The sequence below is a fragment of the Pan troglodytes genome, chromosome 2 (assembly GCF_028858775.2).
Source record: "Pan troglodytes isolate AG18354 chromosome 2, NHGRI_mPanTro3-v2.0_pri, whole genome shotgun sequence".
Taxonomy (NCBI): Eukaryota; Metazoa; Chordata; class Mammalia; order Primates; family Hominidae; genus Pan; species Pan troglodytes.
In genome coordinates, this window is record NC_086015.1 from 84,967,748 (window position 1) to 84,995,366 (window position 27,619).

At 32.9% G+C, this 27,619-nt stretch overlaps 2 long non-coding RNA genes across 3 annotated transcripts in view; both read right to left on the reverse strand.

Moving 5' to 3' along the window:
- The window catches only part of LOC134809575 (uncharacterized), a 168,394-nt gene that overhangs the window by 71,466 nt on the left and 69,309 nt on the right, over positions 1 to 27,619 (reverse strand). The gene's annotated exons all lie outside the window — the stretch shown is intronic.
- LOC107970488 (uncharacterized) lies at positions 2,593 to 8,278 on the reverse strand. The gene is made up of 3 exons (XR_001713076.4): positions 8,230 to 8,278; positions 4,249 to 4,406; positions 2,593 to 2,867 (listed from the first exon to the last, which is right to left on the reverse strand). It is a non-coding gene; the product is annotated as an uncharacterized LOC107970488 (long non-coding RNA).

Consider the following 27,619-nt stretch of genomic DNA (forward strand, 5'->3'; position numbering starts at 1 on the left):
CTTTCCAAGCCCCTTTTTAAAAGTGAAAAGTGGTATGTTGCTACCATCACATAAATATAAGTGAGGAGTCAGAGAAAGATACAGCCCATGGGCCTCAGATGCTTGCCAGAGAATGTTAATGCTCTATTTTATATTGTTATCACACAAAATTCTATGTGTTCATTGCTTATTTTGATTTCTTTGCCTTCCACAAAAGGTTCAATTGGACTATGTAGAATTAAGATTGGTTCTGTGGAATGGTTACAGAACTACAAACAGAAAGTAGTATTCTTCTCAGCACCCTCACACAGGACAAGGTGGTGGTTGCAGTGGTAATTAGCAAGTGGTCCCCAGGAGAATGTGAGAATTGGGGATTAAAATTAGTATTCCAGTTTCAAGTACCAATTCCAATATGGACTTTTCCATTTATCGTCAAATGGAAACTCTTTTGTTGAGGGAGGCGGCAGTGTTTTCTACTCCCCAAAATTACCAGTGTGAGAGTTTCACAAAATTAAAGTATTTTGGATATTATCACATTCATTTCCAACACATAGTAAACAAAGGAGAGGTTATTATGCAATATTCCAGTGTTATAATAATAAGAAAGTAAATTGTTTTCATGAAAATATAGTGTCATTGAATTACTTTTTCTTTCAAAGATAATACTTTGAACTAATTTTAGGAACCTAGAAATACTAACCTTGGACAGAGACCTTGTTTTTAAAATCAAATGTCATCAAATGCAATCAAATATATGGTTCATTCAGCGCCACTTCAGGGTCCAGAAAATATCAAGTAATGTTATTTGCTCAACAGGGGACTCCCTAAACATTTTTGTATCAAAATCTGATACTTAGGGAGCTCTTGCTTTATAGAATTCAATTTCAAGTTTTGTTATGCAGATTCAGATTTGTTCTGAAGCAGCAGCTGAAGATTCTGCTTTTGTAGATACCTAAACTAGACAGACCTGACTTTGGAAGTAGCTATTGACTTTCTGTATCCTAGGCAGTTTCATATTGATCTTGAGGCAACTCAATTACCCGCACCTGGAAGAGGCAATGAATTTGAATAGTGTTCATGGCTTTTTTATACATCTTTTTCTCCCTTTGTGAAGGGCAATGACTTACACTTTGCAAAATGAATTAGCAAGGAGATACTCTTGTTCTCTTCTTGAAGATAATAGAAAAGAGTCTTTAAGATAAAGCACTTTCTAGTCGAGTGTTGAGATTATTTATGAATACCTATTCTATTCAATTTTCATAGTCTAGATGATTAAAGTGTTTTTCTTTTTTTAAAAAAATTGAGGCTAGCTAAATGTTAAACTTCAAATAGTTGAGGTTTAAAGAAGTAATCGATGTCTCTTTTCCCAAAGTTAATAATAGAAAAAAAACATTATCTCCAGAGAAGAAGAGAGGCATATTGCAGAATAATCAAATTACTTTTCATTGAACAGTAACTACGGGATTTTTTTTTATATGGAACTATAACATTTCAGAGGTGGAAGGACACTCGAGAATGAGCTTTCAAATAAGAACTGAAATGATGTCTGCAGTGTGACCGACTCCATCATATACTATTGGTGTGATATCTGCTAAGCTACTTGGCACTACGATCCAAATAACTGTAGGGCTTTTGGAATAAATGCAGATTATTACCACACCATCTCATAAGAGTTGTTATCAAGGGTAAATTAGATAATATGTGCAAATGCTTTATTCCAGTTCCTGGCACAAATTAAATGATCAAGCATATGATTAACTAGTTCAACTCCATTATTTAACAGGTGAAGTAAGAACTAGAAATATTTTAAATCACTTAATTAAGGTAACAAGGCTAATTGGCAGCAAAATTGTAATTAAAAGTATGAAACCTGGCATTTTGAAATTTACATTTTAAATAGAATTATGTTCAATTCTTATATTCATGTTGATAGATACCGCTTAAGTTAAGCAATGCACATATTTTTTGAGCATTGCTTCTTCTATTCTAAGAATTAAACTAAACACTGTCGGAGATCAACAGATAAATCAGTACTTTCGTGAAGCTTATCATTTAATAGAAAAAAATAAAAATGTAAGACTAGAATTATAACACAGAAACAACATTTCCTAAGAGGAAAGATCACGTTTAGTTTAATACAACTGGAAAAGTCTCCTTAGATAAACTATTGTTGAGACGTATTTTAAAAATAGACGTACCTTTTCCCTGCCAAAGGCTTACTTACAACTTACGTGTCTACTTGAACGTCCTCCCAAGGATATGTGACTCTCACAACTCTGCTTCCTCTGACTCTTCCCTTTATACCTTTTTGTTGTTGCTATAAATATTTTATTTCATGCTAAATTTATAATCACCCAGGAGGTTTATTGTTTAAAAGTTATAATCATATCATGTTTTAAAAACATAAAAGAAAAAAAGCAACTAATAAAATCACCTGGTTTTACAAGTTTCTCTAGCCTTTCGTTTGCGCTTATTTATTTTTGCATGACAATTGTGAAATCCAAACAAAGAAAAGAACATTTTCTTTATCTCTAATTATCTGTGCTTTTATGTGAGCGACTCCAAATTTTATTTTAAAATCATTGGAAAAAAATAAGAAGGCTTGTCATAGTGTCTGATTAACTTTTTAATTGTACTTTAAATCTTGGCTCAGCTTTAACCATCTGTCCATGTATCACTTCACTCTCCATAGCTGCTAGGCTCAATTAGGGACCCATCTGAGGAGTTCTCTCAGCACTTTGGGACACAGTACTCATCACGTTGAAGGGTCATCATATGTGTTCCCATTTTTTTCTCTGCAGGAAAGTGAGCTTCTGGAAGGCTGTATCTGAGTCCTGTTCCTCCAATATTCAATGAATGCTGTCTGAATGGATCAATCAAATGGTGCTCTGTTTCAATAAGAATTTACCATGCAAAACAAGAAGACAAAGGAGTTTTTAAAACGGAGCGGGTATCAAAAGTAGTCTAGGAACAGAATTATTGGAACAGTTTACACATTATCAGAAAAATACAAACAGTAGTAATTGTCCTGAGATAAAAGAAAAAGAAGGTCAAAAATAGGAAGAAATCTAAGCTGTTAGACAGTCACTATAAAGGCTTGTTTGCTTTAATTTTCTCATTTAATTATGATATTTCTGTTCATTCAATATACTTGGATAAATATTGTTTAAACATGTTTTATGAATATTACAGTGAAAAAGAGTAATAATTCTAAAGAGAAAAAGGTTAAAAAGTATAAAGCTCACTTTAAAAGAAAATGTCTAAAAGAAGCTTTGAATGAAAGCTATGATGCCCTCTGGTGTGCACACATTTTAGAACCAGTCTAATACAGACTTTACATATATATTCACTACATACTAATTGCTTAAAAATTCCATTAGAAAGTACAACAATTCACAATATACTTAATTTCAAAAGACCCAAAATACTAACATAAACTATTTCATAAATTTTTAAAATATAGATGCAAATGAGCCTAGTTTTTTTGTTTGTGGGTGTGGTAGTAATTTCTGACTAAAATGTCAAAGCCTAAGTTCTCAGTGAGCTTGTCTGCAACTTATCAGAGAATTATGAATAAACATGGATGGAGGAGTATGCAGATTTCCTAATAGAAAAGCCATGAATGTTTTAACACCCAGGGGTTCAAATTATAATAAAGGGATAGCACCTGTCACGGGAGGCAAAATACAAGATCACCTTTTCAATCCCAGGAGCAATTAAATCACTGACAATTTAGCCTCTCTCTGGAAAGCAGTGTCTCCAAAGAATCCGTGTGTATGTATATCTCAGAGTGCCACAAGTAAGAAGGTTGCTTTAAATCCCTCTTGTTAGTATTTCCCATATATCTTATGAAAAGCTTCCCCCACCACCAATTAAAGGATGATTTCCTGTATTTTACTAAATTATGAGAGGAAATACTTACATGGCCTCTTCTGATTATGACAGCTGATCACTAATATGATGTGACCTCCCCATTTCATGTACTTTTGTGCAGCCGTGATTTCTGCATTGAAGCTTTGGTAAAAATGTTTCAATTCATTTGTCTAATGGCATATTTTTACAGGAAAAATACCAAGAAAAATTATATTGAACTCTCTGGAGAATCTATGCAGCTTGTTTAACAGATGTGTATTCATCTGAGAAAATGCATGCACTGGCCATGCTTATATCCTATTCTGAAGGATGACTCATGCAGTTTCCTGTGTTTCTAGCATCAATATGCCACCACTCTGATCACAGCTTCTTACTCTAGGGATTCGAAGGAGGTACCTGTGACGCAGACTGGTCCTCGGCCTCTCATCCAGGTGGCAGAGTGGAGTAAAAGGCAAGAATGCAGGCAACAGAGAAGTTCAAGACTGAAGAATCCAGGAGGAAGCAGAAGAAACAAGTCCCGCAGAGCAGAGCCCATGAAGCAAAGATGCTTGAAGCTTAAATACCAAAGAGGGGAGAACTGCAGTAAGAGGGGAAGTGTACGCTTCTGAAAAAACTCTGGGTGGCAGCAGGGGAGTCGAGCTTCTGGAGCAGGACACACATTACTGTTCCAGAAAGCGCAAGCACACTCTTCCACACGCTACAACCTCTGCTCTCTGAGGCCTGCCAAGGCGGCAACATAGATGATTTTCTCTCTTTCTGACTGCCCTTAATGAATATATATTTACTGAAGTTACCTTAACAACTAACCATTCTTTTTAGCCTAAAATGCATATCCAGAGTATGCACTGTACTCAAATGACTTCACTATCTGCATATCACATATTCAGTAATGTCAGTTCCAAAAATGGTCCATTACAATGAAAGAAAAAAATAAAAGAGAGTTTAAAAAGCCAGAAATTTAGTTCTGTGAAAACATACAAATTTGATATGGAGAAGATAAATTTTGGAACACTACAGAGTTCCTGAGTTTACTGCATAAATGATGGAAGTCAAGAATAGCAATCAAGAATTAATTCATGTATTCCATAACATTTTTGAGCTTCTTTTATAAACCAGGCTTTTAAAAATTAACTACTAGAAACTGAAAGATTGTAAAATGAAGTTCTATGTTCAAAATTAATTTTTAGATATTCATGGGACTAAATACATGGAAAAATGCTGTGACATCATTAATGAAAAAACAAACACATAACAGTAAAATATTATGAGGTCAGGAATAGGCTGGGCCCAGTGGCTCACGCCTGTAATCCCAGCGCTTTGGGAGGCCGAGGCAGGTGGATCACCTGAGGTCAGGAGTTCAAGACCAGTCTGGCCAACATGGTGAAACTCCATCTCTACTAAAAATACTAAAGATTAGCCAGGCGTGGTGGCATGCACCTGTAATCCCAGCTACTCAGGAGGCTGAGGCAGGAGAATTGCTTGAACCTGGGAGGCGGAGGTTGCAGTGAGCCAAGATCACCCCATTGCACTACAGCCTGGGCAACAAGAGCGAAACTCAACAAAACAAAACAAAACAAAACAAAAGGTCAAATATAAATATACACAAATAAACCTGAATACGGGCCGGGCACGGTGGCTCACGCCTGTAATCTCAGCACTTTGGGAGGCCGAGGCGGGCGGATCACCAGGTCAGGAGATGGAGACCATCCTGGCTAACACGGTGAAAACCCGTCTCTATTAAAAATACAAAAAATTAGCTGGGCGTGGTGGCAGCTGCCTGCCGTCCCAGCTACTCGGGAGGCTGAGGCAGGAGAACGGCGTGAACCCGGGAGGCGGAGCTTGCAGTGAGCCGAGATTGCGCCACTGCACTCCAGCCTGGGCGACACAGCAAGACTCCGTCTCAAAAAAAAAAAAAAAAAAAAAAAAACCTGAATATGAAGAATTAATTTACAAAAGGACTATGGTTTTTAAATATTCTAAAGATGTAGTCTGTCAAATTTCCATATACAAAAATGGAAAATAAATAAGTATATAATTATATATAATGTATTATAATTATGTCTGTATATATGCAATATACATATAAAGTTGAAAATATGAGTGTGCACAGGCACACATGAAAGTCTAAAAAGAATCTTTTGGTAACAATGCCTTGGCTGGAAGACTTAATTTTGGTTAAATAAAATACAACAATCTAACCTCACCCAATAATTGCCACATGAAAATTATTTCTGCCAAGTCTATACTGATATCTATCTTCCTAAAATATAGTTGAATAGACATAACTTTCTCTGGCTTTTATTTTAACTATTGTCATATTTCTTAAACCATTCAGGCTCCTGTACCAAAATACCACAAACTATGTGATGATAAACAACAGTAATTTGTTTCTTACAATTCTGAAGGCTGGAATGTCCAAGATCATGGTGCCAGCAGATTCAGTGTCTGGTAAGAATCTGCTTCCTCTTAGACAGCTATATTCTTATCCTAACCTCATACAGTGGAAGGGGTGAGGGGTATCTTTTGACCCTCTCCTATAAGAGCAATGATTTTATTTGTGCAGATTCCACTCCTATGACATAATCACCTCCCAAAGGCCCCACGACCTAATACAATCATTTTGGGAGTGAAGATTACAACATATGTATTTTGGAGGGACATAAACATTTATACCATAGAGCCATACATATACAGGTTGAGCACCCTTAAGCTGAAAATATAAAATTCAAAATGCCCCATACTGTGATACTGTGAAACTTTTTGAGTGCCAACATGACACCAGAAGTGAAAGATTCACACTTGACCTCATGGGACTGGTGCATAAAATTATTTAAAATGTTACATAAGATAATGTTCAGGTTATGCATACATGAAATAAAAATGAATTTTGTGTTTTAACTTTGGTCCCATCCCCAAGGCATTTCGTTATGTATATTGAAATATTCCCAGATCCCCCCAAAATATGAAATTTGTAAGAAACACTTCTTGTCCCAAGCATCTTGGATTGGGAATATTCAACCTGTAGTTGGAGGGCACTGACATTAAAAATTGCCAAACTTAGGTGCAATTTGCTAAAAGGTGGAGGAGATCTAGAACTAAGTTAATGACAAGAAAAGAGACCACAGAATTGAGTAGTATTTCAAATCAACATAATCTTTTTCTCATTTTTTTAAATTCACAAAAATTAAGGTAACGGGCAATTGCTAACATGTACTAAAATTTCCAGTGCTACCTAGTTTACACAGCAATTCCCAGTTTTTTAATAGAAACTGAATCTTCTTCATACTAAGTCCTGAGAGGCTGATGACTTTTAAAATAATAGCCCTTTTAAATATTGTCCTTGAAAAGCCAAAATAAAGCTTTGATTTTAAAAAAATGCTATATATGTATGTGTGCATGGATATGTATCTGTGTGTGTCTGTGTGTGTGTTTGTGTGTGTATGCCACAATAAAACAGGTTCACATTTGCTGGCTGTTTAGTAGAAAATGAAAGATTTTGTTACTTTGAATAGCTTAGTTGAAAATGTTTAGCATTTCTAGTTGTGAAGCGTAAAAAAGAAAAGCCTTTCAATGCATACTACCTATTGTCTGGTCAAAATGAAGAGTGCAGTTATATATACCAATTATTTCATCAAAATATGTTACTTAGAATAGAATTTCTCAAGTTATTAGGCCATTGTAAATTCCTAAGATGTCTACTATATTTCCTTATTTCTGGGTACTGATTCTGAGACACTGAACCAAAATATCCCAAGAAGGGATTATGAGTCTAAGTTGTAATCATTTACGCAGGTGTCTTATTACTCAGATAAATTTGGGAACTATTTCTTCCTTAGCGGTTAATAAGAAAGGTATGGACGGAAAGAGAAACGTGCATTCAAGCATTGCTTATCAAATCAGATTTGTCAAATCTGATTTCTCCATAAGATCACTTGGGAAATTCTATAAAACCCAGATTTGGGGGCCTTGTTGTAGATGTACCTGTTTAAGAAATTTTAGGAATCATAATATTTTAAAAGCTTCCCAGATCAAATTTGTATTCAATTTGTCTGAATATATCTGCGGGCTTTTTGGAGAGCTGAGATGAAAAATTGCTCTGATAAATCACTAAATTTGCATCACTTAGACTCCTAACAGTTTTTAATTTAATTTAATTTAATTTTATTAGAATACTTACACATTGTCATTTTGGATTTAATCCATTTTCTACTCTACACTGCTGTCAACTTTATCTTTGTCCACTCCCTATTTAATAAATATCCAGGATTCCTAAAGAAGTCCAAAACAGCTCAATATTTGCTCATCAATCTATTTATACATTCATTCTTTCAACAAAGACTTATTAAGTATATGTGTGGTTTTTTAGGAAACACTTACTGACTGATGAAACAAAAGACCAAGCCTATGTTCTCAGAGTGTTTTCTTTCTAGAGGGAGGAGACATAAAATCAGATAAACAATACCAACATATATTGATAAAGAAATAGATAAAGCACAATTGTCATCATTTTCTTGATAGCTATAACCAAGCCAATTAATTACAGGTATAGCATTTGAAGCCCATAGAACTCGAGGAAGTCCACAAATTAGTTATATGGGGGATATATTAAACTCTGAAATTAAATGCAAAAAATTATGTATATATGTATGTTCAAAATTTTCTGTGGAAATTATCCATTGCTATCGTCAGATGTTCAAAGGTATCATTGTTACCCAATAAGAATTTTCTGATAGAAAATGTGTCTTACAAATTCAAAAGATTTCAGGTCTCAGTCAGAGAGTGTATTAGTTTATTATTGCTGCTGTAACAAACTACCATAAACTTAGTGGCTTAAAACCACACCAATTGAGGGCAGAATCATGAAATCAATTTCATTTGGCCAAAGTCAAGGTGTCACCAGGCTGGATACTTCTTGAGGCTCTGGAGGGATTCCATTTCTTTGTTTTATCTAGCTCCTCTAAGTCCCCTGTATTCCTTGGCCAGTGCCTTTTTCTCATCTTCAAATCATATCACAAAGTGTTTGCTAGTGCAGTCACATCTTCTATGATACACTCTGATCATCTGCTCTCTCTTAGGAGGACCCTCATGATTATATTTGGGACCCACCTGAATAATCCAGGAATGTCTCCTCGACATCAACATTCTTAATTTAATCCCACTGACAAGATCTCTTTTGCCATATAAGGTAACATTAACAGATTCTGAGGATTAGGGTGTGGACATTTTTGGAAGGGAGTAGCATTATTCAGTCTACCACAGTGGATTAAGGAGGTATTTAGGGAAGGCAATTACATAATTTATAATCACTAAAATCATAAAATCTAGGTGGTCATCTTCTTTATGTTGATATACAGTCACAGGTACCTTTTTACAGATGTAATATAGTTTACATCAAGGATTGGCAAGCTTTTTCTAAAAAGTAACTATTTTAGACTTTGTGGGTAATGTTATGTCTAGTGTAACTGACAAACCCTGCCACTGTACTGGGAAAGAACCCATAAGCAATATATAAATTAATGAATAGGAATATGTTCAAATAAAACTTTATTTACAAAAACAGGAAGTGGGCAGCATTTGACCCATGGTCCAGAGTTTTCTGATCCCTGGTTTAGATAAGTATAAACACGTTAAGCATTTAGTGAGAAGCTATTTTATGTGATATTCTTTGGTAATAAGGTTGTAATATGTTTAATAACCTGGTCTTTGGACACAAACACATTTGGGTTCAAAACTCATTTTCGTCACAAGCATTATAAAATTACAGAAATTAATTAGCTGTCTAAACATAACCCCATCTGTCACATAGTCACATTTACTTAACTGGGTTATGTTTCTAAGATGTGATATTATAGGTATAGAACATGTTCCTGAGGTTGGCAGATATTTAAGTGCCAATAAATATTTTATATTACATTCATGCATAGATGCTGGGGTATAACAATATTTTACTTGACTGTAGAGACATACATACAGATCCAGTCAATAAAACAGTACAAAGTGTATTAAATTAAATATGGGGTAGATAATAGTAATAAAAGAAGTCACAGCTGATATTTAGCTGTGTATTTGAGTCCTTAAATGAGGTTAAAATTGCTTAATAATTGTTGGGAAAAAATGCTAAAATTTTGACTTAAAAAATTCCTAATATTATAGTAAAAATAATAAGGTATATAATTCTGATTTAACAATAATTCAAGTTTTTAAAAATTTTATTATTATTATACTTTAAGTTTTAGGGTACATGTGCATGACGTGCAGGTTTGTTACATATGTATACATGTGCCATGCTGGTATGCTGCACCCATTAACTCATCATTTAGCATTAGGTATATCTCCTAAAGCTATCCCTCCCCCCTCCCCCTAACCTACAACAGTCCCCGGTGTGTGATGTTCCCCTTCCTGTGTCCATGTGTTCTCATTGTTCAATTCCCATCTATGAGTGAGAACATGTGGTGTTTGGTTTTTTGTCCTTGCGATAGTTTGCTGAGAATGATGGTTTCAAGTTTTAAGTCCATATACATTTTATTTAATTGGAAAACTAAAATTTAAAGTTTTTAATTTAAATTTTTATTGCTCAAGACGTACATTGGCTGGGCGTGGTGGCTCATGCCTGTAATCCCAGCACTTTGGGAGGCCAAGGAATGCAGATCAACTGAGGTCAGGAGTTCAAGACCAGCCTGGCCAACATGGTGAAACCCCATCTCTACTAAAAATACAAAAATTAGTTGGGTGTGGTGGCAGGCGCCTGTAGTCTCAGCTACTCAGGAGGTTGAGGCAGAATTGCTTGAACCCAGGAGGTGGAGGTTGCAGTGAGGCAAGATCACACCATTGCACTCCAGCCTGGGCGACAGAGCAAGACTCTGTCTGACAAAAAAAAAAAAAAAAAAAGAAGAAGAAGTACATCAATATTAAAAAAAATGGGCTTGAAAATGTATTAAAAGTCAAATCATCTTTCCTCTTATGATTAGAAATCATTTCAGACACTTTTCAAGGAGGATTCTATTTGAACTAGACAGTGCTGATTGGTGATTTGGTACATATTCTTCTCTAATTCGAAGGCCACAGTCCACTTATTCAAATTTTGGCATTATTCATGTCAAAGTAAATTTTGTACAGCCTCACATGAAGTAAAAAATTGACAGTGTCCAATAACTTTTCCTAGTTTATAATATGTTTAGGCTTACAGAAAAAGTATTCACTTTCATAACGAAAATATATGAAGTTATTTTGACTAAACTATCTAAAATATCAAGACTTAAGAGAACAATGTAAATAACTCTCTATTTTTTCCTGCAACAGAGAGTTATTAAATGTTTTTCACCATTTTGATACTTATTATTCTACAACCATGAAAGCCAAATAAGGCTATTTCAAACTTACTTATATGAAGCATTTTTCTTAGTAGAAAGCTTCTTATCCCTCTGCTTGGGAATATAAATAATGTAGAGATTTTTTGGTTGTTGTTCTCAAATGCCAACTTAAAAAGCTACATATCTTCTTTTGCTCTCAAGTGTTTTATATCATATAATAAAGAATTCTTCTCTTGAAGACATTATAAAAGTATTTGTTATAGTATAAATCCAGTTCAGAAAAAATATACTTGAGCAACTTCTAAGAAGAAAATACCTGATTTAGACATTGAGTCTGAAATATTAATCTGACAATATTTGTATTCTAAAAAGTGATATGTTTGCCTAAGGAAAGTTCTATTCAATTTTTGTTTGAGTAATAACATTTTAATTTTACTAAATATTCTTAATTCTAAGCAATTCTTAAAGTTCTTTTGAGCACAGATATGATATAGAAAGATTATTCCAATTATATTTAGTAGGATAGATTACATTTTGAGAGATATCAGAGATAGCAAACAATTTCAAAACAAATTACACAATAGATTAAGTTAGTGGAGGTAGAAAATAGAGAAGCATTGATGGACAGAAGAGAAAAGTAGTTTTGAATTTCTCAGGGTACAGTGTTATGTCATTGTTAAAATTATCTTGGAGGAAGATAGGCCTGAATTCAGGGCCTTGCTTTTTATTTACTCATTATGAGAACATTGTAATGCTTTTATCGGAGACCAAGAACTAGTTATATAACCTACCTCATAAACATAGGAAAATGAAATGAGATACAGTGTGACAAGCAACTTGTACAATGTCTTTTAGGGGCTGGTAGTCGAGATAGTAATAGAATATCTAATGACATATTAATTGAATGGAGGAAGAAAAAGAAAAATATAAATTGAATGTGATTGAAGTTGCAATTCTGTTAAGTTGCAATTCTGTGATTCAGCCATTAAAAGAAACAGAAAAAGCTGGATGTGAAGGGAGTGATAAAGCAAAGAGCTAAACATAAGGCTAAAAATCTACTCTTATTCCTCTAACACCTTGCATTATTAGTTCTTACAATATTTTGACTATCTTTAATTGGACTTTGGTTATTCATCCTAATTAACTAATAAGCTATTTATTCTAAAACACGATTGTTTTTATTTAACACTAGGAATGCTTTGTCTCATATTTACTACCATAAAGAGCAGTTGGCTTGTTCCTGTCCACACAGGTTTACTTGTCATTCATTGCCTTCTGCTTTATTGATTAAATGACTTTTTGTGAATTTGTATTCAGTCCAGCACCTCCGTTTCTAAAAGATAGGGCCTAGAAAAATGATGCAGTTTCTGGGGCCAAATAGATTGTGGCACAGCTGATGCTTTGTTCAAAATCTATACTGATTGCAATAACTGGATCAATTATGTGGCAATCTGCATTGATTTGTAAGGCTGCTGACAATTTGAATCAGCTGTCATTTTGCATAGAAAACTGTTGCCAAAATCTATATGATTAAAATCAACTTTCTTTTAAATAGATGGTAAATAGAACACAAAAGACAAATCAGAGAAGGAAAAGTATAACATCTACCAACTGGAAAACTAATGCCACTATTTCATCAACATTACTATTCATACTAAACATATTTTCATTGCTAAGCCTATGGCACTATACAAGAAAGTTGAATATAATAAATATCAAAGAATAGTTTTGAAGATATGGAGATAGCTAACAGTCATAATGAAAGATATTTAGAATGTATGGCTCTATGGAAAATACATAGTGAAATATATACAGACAAGAGTTATCAATTATAAAACCTTAACTCTTTAACATTGTTAAAAACAAACCTAATTGTGCCTGTGTCTTTTTTGTTTACTAATATCAAGAACATATTCTTTCTAAAACATGTAAATTTATGTCTCAATTCTAGTTGTCCAGGGAATAATTTTTCTATTTGATAAGACTATAAAGTCCAAAACAAAAATCTTCAGAAAACTGTTTCATGTCTTGCTTCTCATTATTGTTTGTTTAGCTATGAGAAATAATAATATATTTATCATAGAATTTTAAGAAGAGTTTAGTATGTTTCATAACTTTAGGTATCTCAAAAGTGTTTTTTGAGCAGTAGGACTAATGTGATATTGTTCATTTTTATTCAGGATGTATTTCTTTTCATCATTCACAGCATAATATCTACCTCTGAGAGTAGCAACTTGAGCTCAAAATATGTACTTTATTTCCAGCAAAAACATCTTTAAAATAATTACATATTTCAATAAACAATATAAACTCTTTTCTTCCATTTTGTTAACTTATCTCTAATTATGAAATTAAAATAATCAAATTCTAAATATTTTATTTATTTAAATATTAAAAAAGTTTTCACAAGTGAATGTTTCAGATGTTTGTCTCAAAAATGCTGTTTAAAAACTTTTCAGTCATATAATCATCAATATTTTAATTTTAAGCAAAGGAAATTATAACCACCATTACTATAATTCAAACTTATATATAGAAGTCACATATCATTCATATCTTTTAGATTTTATTAAATTCTAATTTAAAAATTTGAAATGTTTAATGTACCAATAAATTAGTGGGAATAAGTAAAAGACAATTTTGGTATACAATATTAACTAAATACTTAATTTTCAATTTCTATTTAAATTTGTGTATATTTTACTTATTTTTCTCATTGAACTCAATTCAATGGGTATTTTCCAAATGTAAAATTATATCTTCAAGAAAACGAACCATGGGTGCTTCATAGACATCTTCCTATTAATTTATTTCCTTAAAAATTCAACATATTAGAGATTAAATATATTATTTACAATACTCACTTTTGATCAATGTTTTTAACCTTAAAATTTTTAACTTTAAGAAAAAAAACTCTTAAACTATTTATATTTCTAATTACAGATTGTATATGACTATCACTAAAGGTTAATTTAATTTATGTAGCTGAAAATAAATTAACATAAAGCATAGAAGAGAGTATGAGAGGGCAACTTACTCCTTGTTTCTAAAACTGGCAAAGTGTGAAGGTCACAGCTTATATATTAATATATTCTATTATGTCATCTGTTGTAAACAAAGAATATTAAATACTCATTCATTTTCTTCTAATGAGCATATATTACTAAGGTGTCTAATGAATAGATAAAACATCTTTTTTCATTAAATATTTATTAAAATAATATTCTCTACGCTCACCAATTAAGGGACAATTTATTCCAAAAACATAGCAGGCAAACTCCAAAGAGACTGACTTGATTCGCTTATAAGCCTCTGGCTATCAAATCGATAATATTCCCTCCTGTTATTTATTAGATAAATAAAAATAAAATAAAATACAATGTAAACCAAAGGAAGTTATTTAAAGCTAAATTGAATGCAAAAATTTTTATTGAATTCCATATTAAATTCAAAATCTTTAGTGATTTACTGAAAAGTGTCTATTTGCATTAAAGGCTCTATTCCTTTCTCTTAAATGTGTGTAAAAAAGAGTCTAATAATTCATTTATATCAAAATGCTTGACAACTCCAAAATATTAAACAGTTTTTCACTCTCTCTTCCTGTCTCTTTCTCTCTCTCTCTGTCTCTCTCACGCACACACGCTCATGCGCATACACGGATTTAACTATGCACAGTAGATGAGTAGAATTATTTAAATTAAAGAAGATAATTTCTGTGTAGTTGTTCTACAAAATTACAAAGACTGTTATCAATAATAATACATCGGAGGTAAGGATTTACTATAATAAGCATAAGTAACAGTTATAGGTACATAGATATAAATATACATAAAAATGATGGGTAAATTATACATGATGATAATGAAGGTAAATAGATAATAGATTTTTACGTTTATATTCTTTAGAAACTGTTTACTGTTTTATAATTTGATTTTAATTTATGTTCATAATTGATTCCACCACAAGTATTTATCAATTGTTTCTCTTTCTTAATGTTTTTTGGGAGAAAAAGCAAATATCCTTTCTTTTCTAAATAAACTGATAAAGCAATACACGTTTATGGAAAAATGTTTATAGGGAAGGATTTCAGTTTTTCTTCAAAGCGGGAAATGGGTGCCCTCTGCTGTCGATTTGTAGGTTATTTTAGCCAGTATGATTCTGCTATATGTGAAAATATTCAAAAGTGTAAAAACCTATTATTATATTATTTATAATATATCATATATAAATGATATATTGTATTATACATTCTATGCAAATAGAATATGTTGTATTATATATAAATAATAAATACTATTTAATGTATAAAGTTGATAAATTTTTCAAAATCAAGATTTGGTTCAGTTACATGAAAGATGAATTAGCTAAGGAGTTGGAAGAGGGGATTATTAATTGTTTGTAAGTATTTATACAATGGAAAGCAAAGACGACAAAAGCCCAAAGCTTTTAAATGAATAAAAAGCAAAGAATTGAGTTTCAGGTGAGTATTTATTTTTTTAAAAATAATTATTCAATGTTTCACTACCATCTGCACCATCAATAATACATAGCGCATGGAGTATTTTTTCTGAGTAGTTTATTAGAATAACACAAAAGAATATCACAAGAGTTAACAGATATTTATTTTTTTCTACTTTTTCCTCATTCTCTCTCAATCGCGCAGAAATGCTTTTTTCAAAAAAGCAATGTGAATGTTATGCAATAAATTATAAATGTAAGGAAAACTTTCTCATCGTTTAATTTTCAGATTGTATAACATACGTTCAGGTCTTTTATTTGATTTAAATATTATAAATTAGGAAGTTTAATATATAACAAACCAAAAAAACTCCCATTTAATGAACATAATTATAACAAAGTATTTAAATACATTTAAAACTATCCTCCTCCTGAAATTACTCACATTTTTTAAACACTTCAGTATTTACTTAATAGTTATTTATTATCTATCTATAAGGAAGTTACTCTAATAAACCTAAGAATAAAGCCATGAGTTAGACAAGGATCCTGGTGTCAAAAAGCATGTGTTACTATAATATGGTTTAGTTATACTACCTAAAATATCACCAGCCATTATATGTGAAAATATAGAGTATTTTTTAAAAAGTACATACATATCAAAATCTTATTTCTCAACCCAAATATTAGCTCCACTCCATGCTGAAATTCACTGCAGGTGTAGATATATTGAGATATATGTTACGTGTGTATGGGTGTATATATATATGTGTTGGGGTGGGGGAAAGATAAAGCGAGAGAAAGACAGAGACAGAAAGCAACTGAGAAAGAAACAGAGAGAGATTCTGATACATGATTTCTGAATATAACTTTTTACCAATAATTCATAAATTCAAAAAAAGACAATATATTTATTATCGCAGTACTTATCCACAAAATTAAATATAATCTCTTTCAAATGTTTTATTTATATACAAGTTAGAAAGAAATGTTCTCCTCTTAATTGATCTCAAATAATTTGCCATGCTTTCTAATAATTAGACATAACAGACATCTTTAATAAATTACTCATTTTTGAGGTATAAATTTTCTGAATCTTTTTTAACCAATAAGAAACTACATTTCAAACTATAGTCTCCTTTTTCTTAATGTCCTAAGAAAGATGCCCTCAAATTTCACTGCCCATTTACTTTGATGTACTTTAGCCCCGAGGTACATAAAATCCATTACACCATGATTTGATGCAGTGAAAAATTCATTAAAGAAATATGAACTCTGAATAAAAGTATTTCAAACAAGAATTATTTTAAATAAATCATTGTGTGGCAGAGAAGTGAATTTAATTTTTCTAATAAGATAACAGAAAGTGATCCATCAGTGGAAAGATGATAGACTACTAGTAAAGAGATGTATACTTCAAAAGTATCAATTAGTGACAACCAAAAATGACTGTATCATACATAGAAATGAAAATAATTTAAAAGAAAAACACATTCAAATGATGTTGCAATATACCTGTGGACCCAAAATTTTGTTTTGATAGGGATTTCACAATTTTCAATGGGTTCTCTGAGAAAAGAGTTTTTAAAAATACTTTAATTATTTAAGATTTTTGTAATTTGTAGATCTATATATTTATGGGGTACATGAGATATTTTGATACAGGCATGCAATGTGAAATAAGCACATTGTGAGAACATGTGATGTTTCTCTTTCTGTGCCTGGCTTATTTCACTTAATATAATGAGCTCCAGTTCTATCCATGTTGTTGCAAATGACTGGATCTCACTCTTTTTTATGGCTGAATAGTACTCCATTGTGCATATGTACCACATTTTCTTTATCCATTAATTCTGTGATGGCCACTTGGGTTGCTTCCAAAAGTTAGCTATTGTAAAGAGTGCTGCAACAAAGAGGAGTGTGGATATCCCTTTCATACACTGTTTTCCTTTCTTTGGAGTATGTATGAAGCAGTAGGATTGCTGGATCTTATGGATTGCTCAATTTCTAGTTTTTTGAGAAACCTCCAAACTGCTCCCCATAGTGGTTGTACCACCAACAGTGTACAGGATTCCCTTTTCTCCACATCTATTGCCTGTCTTTTGTATATAAGCTATTTTAAATGGAGTGAGATGATAGAGTACAGTACTTTTGCTTTGCGTTTCTCTGATGATCCATGTCGTTGAGCACTTTTTCTTTTCTGTTTTTTTTTTTTTTTTTTTTTTTTGAGATGAAGTCTCGCACTGTTGCCCAGGCTGGAGTGCAACGGAGCAATCTCGGCCCACTGCAACTTCTGCCTCCTGGGTTCAAGAGAGTCTCCTGCCTCAGCCTCCCGAGTAGCTGGGATTACAGGCGCTCGACACCACGCCCAGCTGTTTTTTGTATTTTTAATAGAGACGGGGTTTCACCATATTGACCAGGCTGGTCTTGAACTCCTGACTTCAGGTGATCCACCCACCTCGGCCTCCCAAACTTCTGAGATTACCGGCGTGAGCCACCGTGCCTGGCCCATTGAGCACCTTTACACATGCCTGTTTGCAATGTGTGTATCTTCTTTTGAGACATGTCTGTTCAAATATTTTAAATATTTTGCCCATTTTAAAAAATCAGACTATTAGGTATTTTTCCTATAGTGTTGTCTGAGCTCCTTTAAATGTTCTGGTTAATAATCCCTTGTCAGATGGGTAGTTTGCAAATATTTTCTCCCATTTTGTGGGCTGTCTCTTCAGTTTTTCTATTGTCTCCTTTGCTGAGCAGAAGCTTTTTAACTTGATGTGATCCCATTTGTCCAATTTTGGCTTGGTTTCCTGGCTTGTGGGGTATTGCTCAAGAAATCTTTGCCCAGACCAATGTCCTAGAGATGTTCCCCAATGGTTTCTTGTAGTAGTTTTATAGTTTGAGGCCTTAGGTTTAAGTCTTTAATCTATTTTCTTTTGATTTTTGTGTATGGTGAGGGATGGGGATCTACTTTGGTTCTTTTGCATACGGTTATTCAGTTTTCCCAGCACCATTTATGAAGATATTGTCTTTTCCCCAGTGTATGTTCTTGTCACCTCTGTCAAAAATGAGTTTTCTGTATGTGTGTGGATTTGTTTCTGAGTTCTCTATTCTGTTCCATTGGTCTATGTGTCCGTTTTTATGCCAGTGTCATGCTGGCTCTGTAGCATAACTTGAAGTCAGATAATGTGATTCCTCTGGTTTTGTTCTTTTAGCTTAGAATAGCTTTGGCTATTCCAGTCTTTGTGGTTCCATATAAATTTAAGAATTGTTTTTACTATTTCTGTGAAGAATGCTATTGGCATTTTAATAGGGATTGTATCAAATCTGTAGATTGCTTTGAGTAGTAGGAACATTTTAACTATATTGATTCTTCCAATCCATGTACATGGAATATTCTCCCGTTTTTTGGGGGTCCTCTTCAATTTCCTTTATCAATGTTTTTATAGTTTTCATTATAGAGATCTTTCACTTCTTTGATTAATTCCAAGGTATTTAATTTTATGTGTAGCTTTTGTAAATGGGATTACTTTTTAAATTTCTCTTTCACATTGTTCACTGCTGGCATATAGAAATGCTACTGATTTTTGTATGTTAATTTTGTATACTGCAACTTTACTGTATTGTTTTTCAGTTCTAATAATTTTCTTGTGAAGTCTTTAGTTTTTTCCAAATATAAGATCATATTATCATCAAGTAAGGATAATTTGACTTCTTCCTTTCCAACTTGGTTGTCCTTTATATATTTCTCTTGTCTGATTGTTCCAACTAGAAATTCCAGTAATATGTTGAATAAAAATGGTGACAGTGGGCATTCTTATCCTGTTCCAGATCTTAGAGGAAAGGTCTTAAGGTTTCCCCACTCAGTATGATACTAGATGTGGGTCTGTCTGTCATATATGGCTTTTATTATACTGAAGTATATTTATGTCATCCCCAGTTTTTTGAGGGCTTTTATCATGAAGCGACATTGAATTTTATCAAATGCTTTTTTCAGCATCGATTGAAAAGATCATATGTTTTTAATCTTTTATTCTGTTATACAATATATCATGTTGATTGATTTGCGTATGTTGAATCATCCTTGCATCCCAGGGATAAATTCCACTTGGTCATGATAAGTGATCTTTCTAATGTATTGTTTAAGTTTTTTGTTTGTTTGTGTGTTTGTTGAGACAAGGTCTTACTCTGTCACCCAGGCTGGAGTGTAGTGGCATAATCATGGCTCACTGCAGCCTCGACTTGCTGGGCTCAAGTGATTCTCTCACCTCAGTCTCCTTCATAGCTGGGACTACAGGCACGCACCACCATGCCTGGCTAATTTTTTGTACTTTTTGTAAAGATGGGGTTTTGCCATGTCACCCAACGGTCTTGAACTATTGAGCTCAAGCAATCTGCTTGTCTTAGCCTCCCAAAGGGCTGGTATTACCAGTGTGAGCCCCTGCACCCAGCCTATTTTGTATTAATATGTTGTGTAACTTCTTTTGGGAGGCATATTCTGTATTTAACTTTTTCATATTGTTTGATGTAGTCACATTTATATAGTTTATGGTGTATATTAATAAATCGGTTTTTCCTTTTTAAGTTTCTGTTCTAAGTTGTCATTCAACTACCTTCTGATACTTACATATGCTTTATTCCTTAAACATTAATCATAAAGTACAGGAATAAAAAGAATTAATTTTGACATTTATCATTTATTATTTATTATTACAAAATAAGTATCCTTTAAGGAAATATTAATATTAACTAATGCAAGATCTCATGCTGTTACATTACTGCCATAGACAGCTATATAGTCATTACTTTCTATGGCAGTAGGAGTTAAAAGTAGAATGCTGTTCAAATTACTATTCTTGTACAAATTTTCTTTAAAAAGCCAGCGTATAATGGCTTAAACAGTATTAGGTTTCATATAAAAAAAGAATAAGAAATGCTTAATATGTCAACTCAACAATCTCATAGATGCACAATTATTTCCAAATATGACGAGCATTCAGGCCCCTTCAGTGGTTTTCCCTCTCAGGTTATACTTTGACCAGACTTAGCATCTCCAGCAATCTGGTATTGGTATGTCTGGTGATCAAGGTTACTACCTATGAATTCCTATCAGTCAAAATGTTAAATATTGCAACCTAGAGAGTGAAGCAGTATCATTGGGAAGCAGAGAACCTCTCTTTACTCTCTTTAGCTGTTGTATAAGTGCAAGGTAAAGACCAATAACGTTTTGCATAAGTGTTAATACAAGCTGTTTCAGTCCAGCCTCCTTGTGCTCTGGCCTCAGTGCCTTAACTTACTCCCTCCGGCCCTACTCCTCTATTTATGTGTCCTGAAATTAACTAGCTTGCTAATTGGTTGTAGGTCCCAAAGGTCGAGAGCTATGAAAAACTGTATATACAAATTTGCCATCCTTAGTAATATAATGATGTTCTTAAGATCCTGAGACTACAGTCTTTCAGCTTCAGAGGACTAGCTTTAGTTTCTTTTAGTAGTAGTTATAACTAAAATTTTAACCTCTCTGAGTGTCAGCTTCCATCTTTGTAAACTTAGGAATTGCTCTGTAATTCACTGATATAGTTTATCTAAAGTTCCTGACACAAAATAAGCCATGATATATGTTAGCTATTATTAATTATTGTTTTTCTTATTGGCTTTTCATTTGACTACTGAAAAGTCTTGTATTTTGGGATATATAGCAAAATAAATGAGGATACTTGGAGTTATCTATACAAATGGGCTCTAAGGGTTTTTTGTATAATAGATTTTTAAAAGTATAACAACTTAAAATTCATAGAAATTTGGAGGTGTATAGAAGAAATTCAAGTAAAAATAAATAACTTACCTTGGTTTATGATAATATATACATATGTATATTATATACTATATATACATTACATATGTATATATGTATATATAATATATACATACTATATATTATACTATATATACCTTATATAATATATAATATGAAAAGTTAAATACACATACATATATACATACTATATGTACACTATATATAATATATAGTATATAAGTATATATAATATATACATACTATATATTAAACTATATATACAATATATAATATATAATATAAAAAGTTAAATACACATACATATATACATACTATGTGTACACTATATATAATATATAGTATGTATATAGAGTATATAATATATGTATATATAATATATACATACTGAATATTATATATTGTGTATATATAGTATATAATATACAGTATATATAATATATACATACTATATATTATATATAGGGCACCTATGGTATGTGTATATGTATGTGTATTTAACTTTTTATATTATATATTATATATGTATATATAGTATCAGAAAACTTTACCTCTAAACTATCATATCACAAAACTGTTCTATGCCTGGGATGTTGAGTGGTGGAAAATAATCTTTCCAACTCGGCATCACAATTTGTCCTCTAGTTTCTGAAGCATTACTCCTGAATCCAGAATCTCATAATATTTAATTAATATATCAGCTTCTTTTGGTCCTAACAGGAGTGTAGAAACACGTCAGATTTTCCAACACTTATTCATTCATTCAACAAGTATCTGTAATGTTTTTAAGTCTTTTATATGCTCTGATTAAGCAATGGTAAGCAAAACACAACTACAAGACTCTCACTTGTTACAGAGATAGCTATCCAGAGACGAAAAACAAATGTTAATAATAATCCTTAAATAACTGTTTATTCTCTCCCAGTCTGTTCAACAGATATGTATTCATTTCATTCAACACACATTTATTTGGCTCCTGCTCCATGTGTTGCCCATAGAGATAAGATTAAAACAAAAAGCCTCCACCAAACTGGAGCTTAAATTCTAGTGAAAAAGACAATAATAAACAAATTCACAAATAAATATGTAACATCGTAGGTGACAAATTACACGGAAAAGATAAATATGCTAAGGAAGGTAGAAAATGTAAGTGGTTTGTAATTGCTAAATTAATTCATATTAAATATGAATAAGGTAATATTTTTATAAGTGCTATAAATAAAAACATGGGTATCTTAAAAGACAGAAGAAAATGACAAAGAGGATTTACTCATGGTGGAGAAACTAGTCTGTTTCATCCATTAACATGTAGACTTTGGATCTCTGCCAGCCATTGTTAATCACTGATCTCTGTGGCTAGATTTCTTAAACATACACAGAAGTTCAATAACTTTTGATGCCATGAGGAATTGTGTGGACTAAGCACTAGGTAGACATTTGTGTGCAGCATGATTAGCTAGGTAATGTAAGTCTGCAGACCTTCACTTCTCCAGAGATTATTTCTTGCCTAACCTGTTTCAGTCCTAACCTGTTTGACTACATTGAGGTACTTCCTCTTGTGTTCCAACTCTGCCCCTCTGGCATGTCTTACTGGAGCTTGGCAGCCAGATTACAGTCCTCTCTTGGCTATCTTATTTCTCTTTTGAACTTATATATCTGAACTCAATTTCTATCTGCTTATTTGGTTTTACATTAGTTTCTCTTAATGCAGCTCTGGTTCTATCCTTAACAAATGCACGTTTATTTAGTAACAATAAATATTGTCCATTTGATCATTAATATGAACGGACTTACATTCTGTGGTCACAAAATGTCCAGAGTTTTATCTACATTGGTTGAAGAGGCCAACTGATCTTCCATCTCATCTAATTATTTGCATTTATTTAACATTATATCCTATTCCATATCTGCTTGTGTCTGTATTCATCAGTTAAATTCCGAGACATACAGTCCCTGACCATCCAGAAAGATCCTGTGCTCCAGCTGCATTTTTCACAAAATTCTATTTGTCTTCATTGCAGTACATTACAATTACTATATTCCAATTTAAAAGCAGGAAAAATTATGCACCCAGTATGTGATAGATAATTGTTTAAATTAATAAATGGATAAATCAAGGTGCAGAAAAAAATGGACTCCCTCCAAAATTATTTCTTTTGTAGTTTGAAATGTTATTTTAAATGATGTATTCCAGCATTAAAATATTCCCACTCAGAACAGTCCTTTCTCCATATGTCTTACTACTTAGTATACCTATGTGCTGTATTAATAATACTTTAGCAACAAAATAGCAGAATGTGAGGATATGCCCTGCCTGGGAATATAAGCTTAGCTGTCCATCCAGAAAGGACATACAAGTTGGAAGAGTATCACTACTACATTGTGACTTTTAATCAACTGCCCTCACATTACCTGCACCATATTCTGTCTTCTTACCATATATGGCATCTGTCTGCTTAAGCAAGAGTGGAGAAGATATTTTCTGTATGTTGCCACTGTTAGAAAGAACAAGTCATAGCTGCATGGAGCAAAGGTGAGGATTCGGGATTCTAACTGGTGTCCAAACAAACTTTCAATCAATCTTCTTGTTTTCATATCTTCTCTCTTTACAAGTATTTAGGAGTTTCATTGGCAGAAACATTCTGTTATTCTATGTGTAAATACACTTGCCTTGTGTTGCATCTCTAGGCAAGCAATTAGCTTTCAACTTTGTCTTCCCTACTAAAGTATCACTGTGAAGCAGACTCAGTAATTACGGATCCCAAGAGAGGACTCTCACTGCATGGAGAATAGCAAAGGTGATTATTATGCCAAGTACCAGAAACTGAAGTCTATATAATGATTCCCACTGCATCCTGGGCTACTGCTTATGTCCATCATGCACTAGTTACCTATGTATCTGAGTCCAGTGTGACAGAATTCACTCACATACAAGTTATGTGAATCAGGTTTAATACTGACTGATAAGCTGAAAGGCACAGAAGACTGGATCCATTATGAGCAGATTCCCCAAGGCTTAAGAAACAGTACAGAGGAGAAAAAGTCTTGACTGTGTGTGCCCCATTTTGCACGACAGTTGAGGGACTCTGAAAGGCAGTTCACCCCTTTCAGAGGTTACATAATTCAGAGACTATGTGACTTATGGGGCAAAACTTTGAAGGACATCCTGCTTCTAGGGGAGAGAGAACAAAGCCCAGGCTGTCCTTCCTAATTCAAAATATTGCATTTCCAGCTCGTTCTACAGTTATTCTTGAGATCTATAAGCAAGAAAGAGAGGAGAACTAGGTCATCCCAAGGCCATCTAGGGAAATGTCCTGCTATCACTTGCTCATCTGCTTGTTTTTCTTCCAACATTTTATTGACATCTCTTATTTTGTACAATAACTACCCATGGTATTTTTCCTTAGTGAGATGAAGCAAAGATGTATGTGTATACCAGTCTGTGTTTATATGGATATAGAATGTATTCTATTTTTATAGTCCTCAGCTATTATATTTAATTTTTAAGAGTCGCTTCTATAAGTGCTTGAAAAAAAATTATCTCATGCCTTTGTGCCATTCTCCCCTCTTCCAAGCCTATAGAAACTTGACAGATGCTTCTGCAGAAGTACCAGTTAGGCAGACATTATCAAACACATATAAACACAAATTGGCTGCTTTTTTCTCTTTTCCCTTTCTGTTAGGAATTTCTGGCAATTCTGAACTAAGAGAAACGGGCAATGTTCTCCACTGTCTTTTAAAATATCCAAAATGAAAAAACGTTATTGTATAGGTAGATGTAAAAATTAATGAAGCACATAAAAGAACAGATAGTGTTAGAGTACTTATTTCAGTATACATGACTACTATTGTTAAAAACATTGCAGACAAGAGTTTTGATTTATTAATTCTAAAATAAAAAGATTTGCAGTGACTTCTTGTCCAATTTTCTACAAAAATATAATTTTTTATTGATTTTAAGTTAAAATTTGTCATAGTTTTGGCCAGAATTAGCAACAAAACATATAGTTTTCTGCTCATTTCGATATACCATAGCATGCTAAATGAATATTCACATTTTTATAAATTTATGGTTTTTAGTTTTAAATAATTTTACTTTTCAATTATCCCTATGATTTATTTTTTCCTAAATGACTTCATTTGTATATGTAACTGCATTAGGAGTTGGTTTTGTAATTATCATTTATAACATTACCTGCAACCCTATCAATGTCAGTGGAGGCAAGCCAGTTTTTTTGGCAATAACATATATATGTAGTTTTCCTACATGTACAGTTAAATTCCAGTTTATATTTTGAGATATGAGCATACACTATTATGCTAAGAGAACTAAACAATTATTAATACTCAAATTTTTTTATTTGTTATTGTGTTATGCTTACAGTCACAGAGTAATGGTTTCATGACTGCTCTTTGTGTACCTTCTCAGTGAGTGTTATCGGGTTAGTAAAACTTTATAACCTCATTTTGGTTTCCCACTGCTAAGTGCTATGCATGTGTCACAAAAAATATTTTTCAACATGTCAAATACAATGAAAATGTATGAATGAAATGAAAAGTAACAAGGAAAGAAATCAGCTATGATTTTGGTTATGGGGGTCATAGTTCCAGAACCAGTTGGCTATAAAACACTTTATCCAATAATATTGTTTTATCCATATTTTTAGGAATGTTTATAACGTGAATGTTGTTTCATCATGGGTTACAATCATATAAAACTGAATCCACATGGTAAATACAAGATGGTGTGTTTTCACTGGTGAGATTTTTTTTTTTTTAAATAGTGATGTTTCTTCTCTCACAAGTGATCATGCACCTTATTTTCTCCCTTATTCTTACTTAGAAGAGTATCTCATTATCTCCCTAATGAGAGATCTTGTGAAATCTGTCCTCCACTTTCAGATGCATAAAACAATGAGAAATTGGACCATTTCCTTCAAAAGATGTATTTTAAGTTCTATTCTTTCTTATTTTTGTCAACACTTGGTCATATTTTCTTCTATTTTCTCATTATCTCCCTCTAATTTTAGTTTAGCAATCATGTGATTTTAAAATATAATCTGCCTTAAGTAATGAAGATATTTTTATTTTTCACTAAATAAATTACATATTTGACAATACACATTTCAATTCCATCCTGATATTTAGTAGGTTCCGAATGTGCAAATAATATAATATTTTGCCTATCCTCTTGAGTATAAACAGTTTTCCAGAACTATTTGTGATAGTCATTGAGGGGCTCCACTCATTTCCCCCATCAAGAGAACCTAGTTACTGTGATATGCGTAGGCGACAAATGGGCTTCAAATATCTGTTGCATTTCTGAATCCATGTTAAGGCCATACTCTCTCATGAGTGTTCCCAGCCAGTGACTCAGATTTCTAGGGCTAATAGAACTGAGCTATTCCTGCTGATCACAGGAAATTTTTGATGGGAAATCTTTACTCCAGTTCTCCTCATTAGACATGGAATGAAATTTCACAGAGCTGTACTGTGAGAGAAGTTTCTCTTAGCCCTTTCTTCTTCCTTTATACGTTACTGTCTGAAGGTTTCTCATTGCCTACTTCTTTGTCCTTTCTCCTTTATTTTTCAAATACAATTTTCCCAGTAAATATTGTGCATGTGTCTTCGTGTCTGCTTACAGAAAGGTCCAAAATGGTGCACTAGTGATTTTTGTAGTAAAATTACAAATTAGTAACAGCTAAAAATTGGTGTGGTAATATTTGTGAGCTACTGTGCAAGTCACCATACTTAGTTGGTAATGCTGAAATCTAACATAAGCACACCTCAGTTTCTGGATACAAAGTAAATCACATGATTTCCGCTGCCAAGGATCTGGTGAATATATCCAGGGATTTCCAAAAGAGAATCGCGCATGTAATTACAGACCAATGTGTGCCCAGTGTCTGCTTTGTTCTTTTTCCCAGGCTAAGGATATCCCTTGAAGATAATTATTGCCTTCAACTGACATGTGAATGCATGTTTGTAAATGCCATAAATGCCACCGTTGTCTCTCAAGATTCTCAAAAACACAATTATTAGGAATACTAGGGAATTACCAGCAATAGGGAATTCCCACACTCCCTATAGAACATGTTGAAGAACCATTCTAACAGTGCTAAATGTTTCAATCAGTAAACCATTTCATCCAGGCCTTGAAATTAGACTGCTTGTGCCTAGAACATTTCAA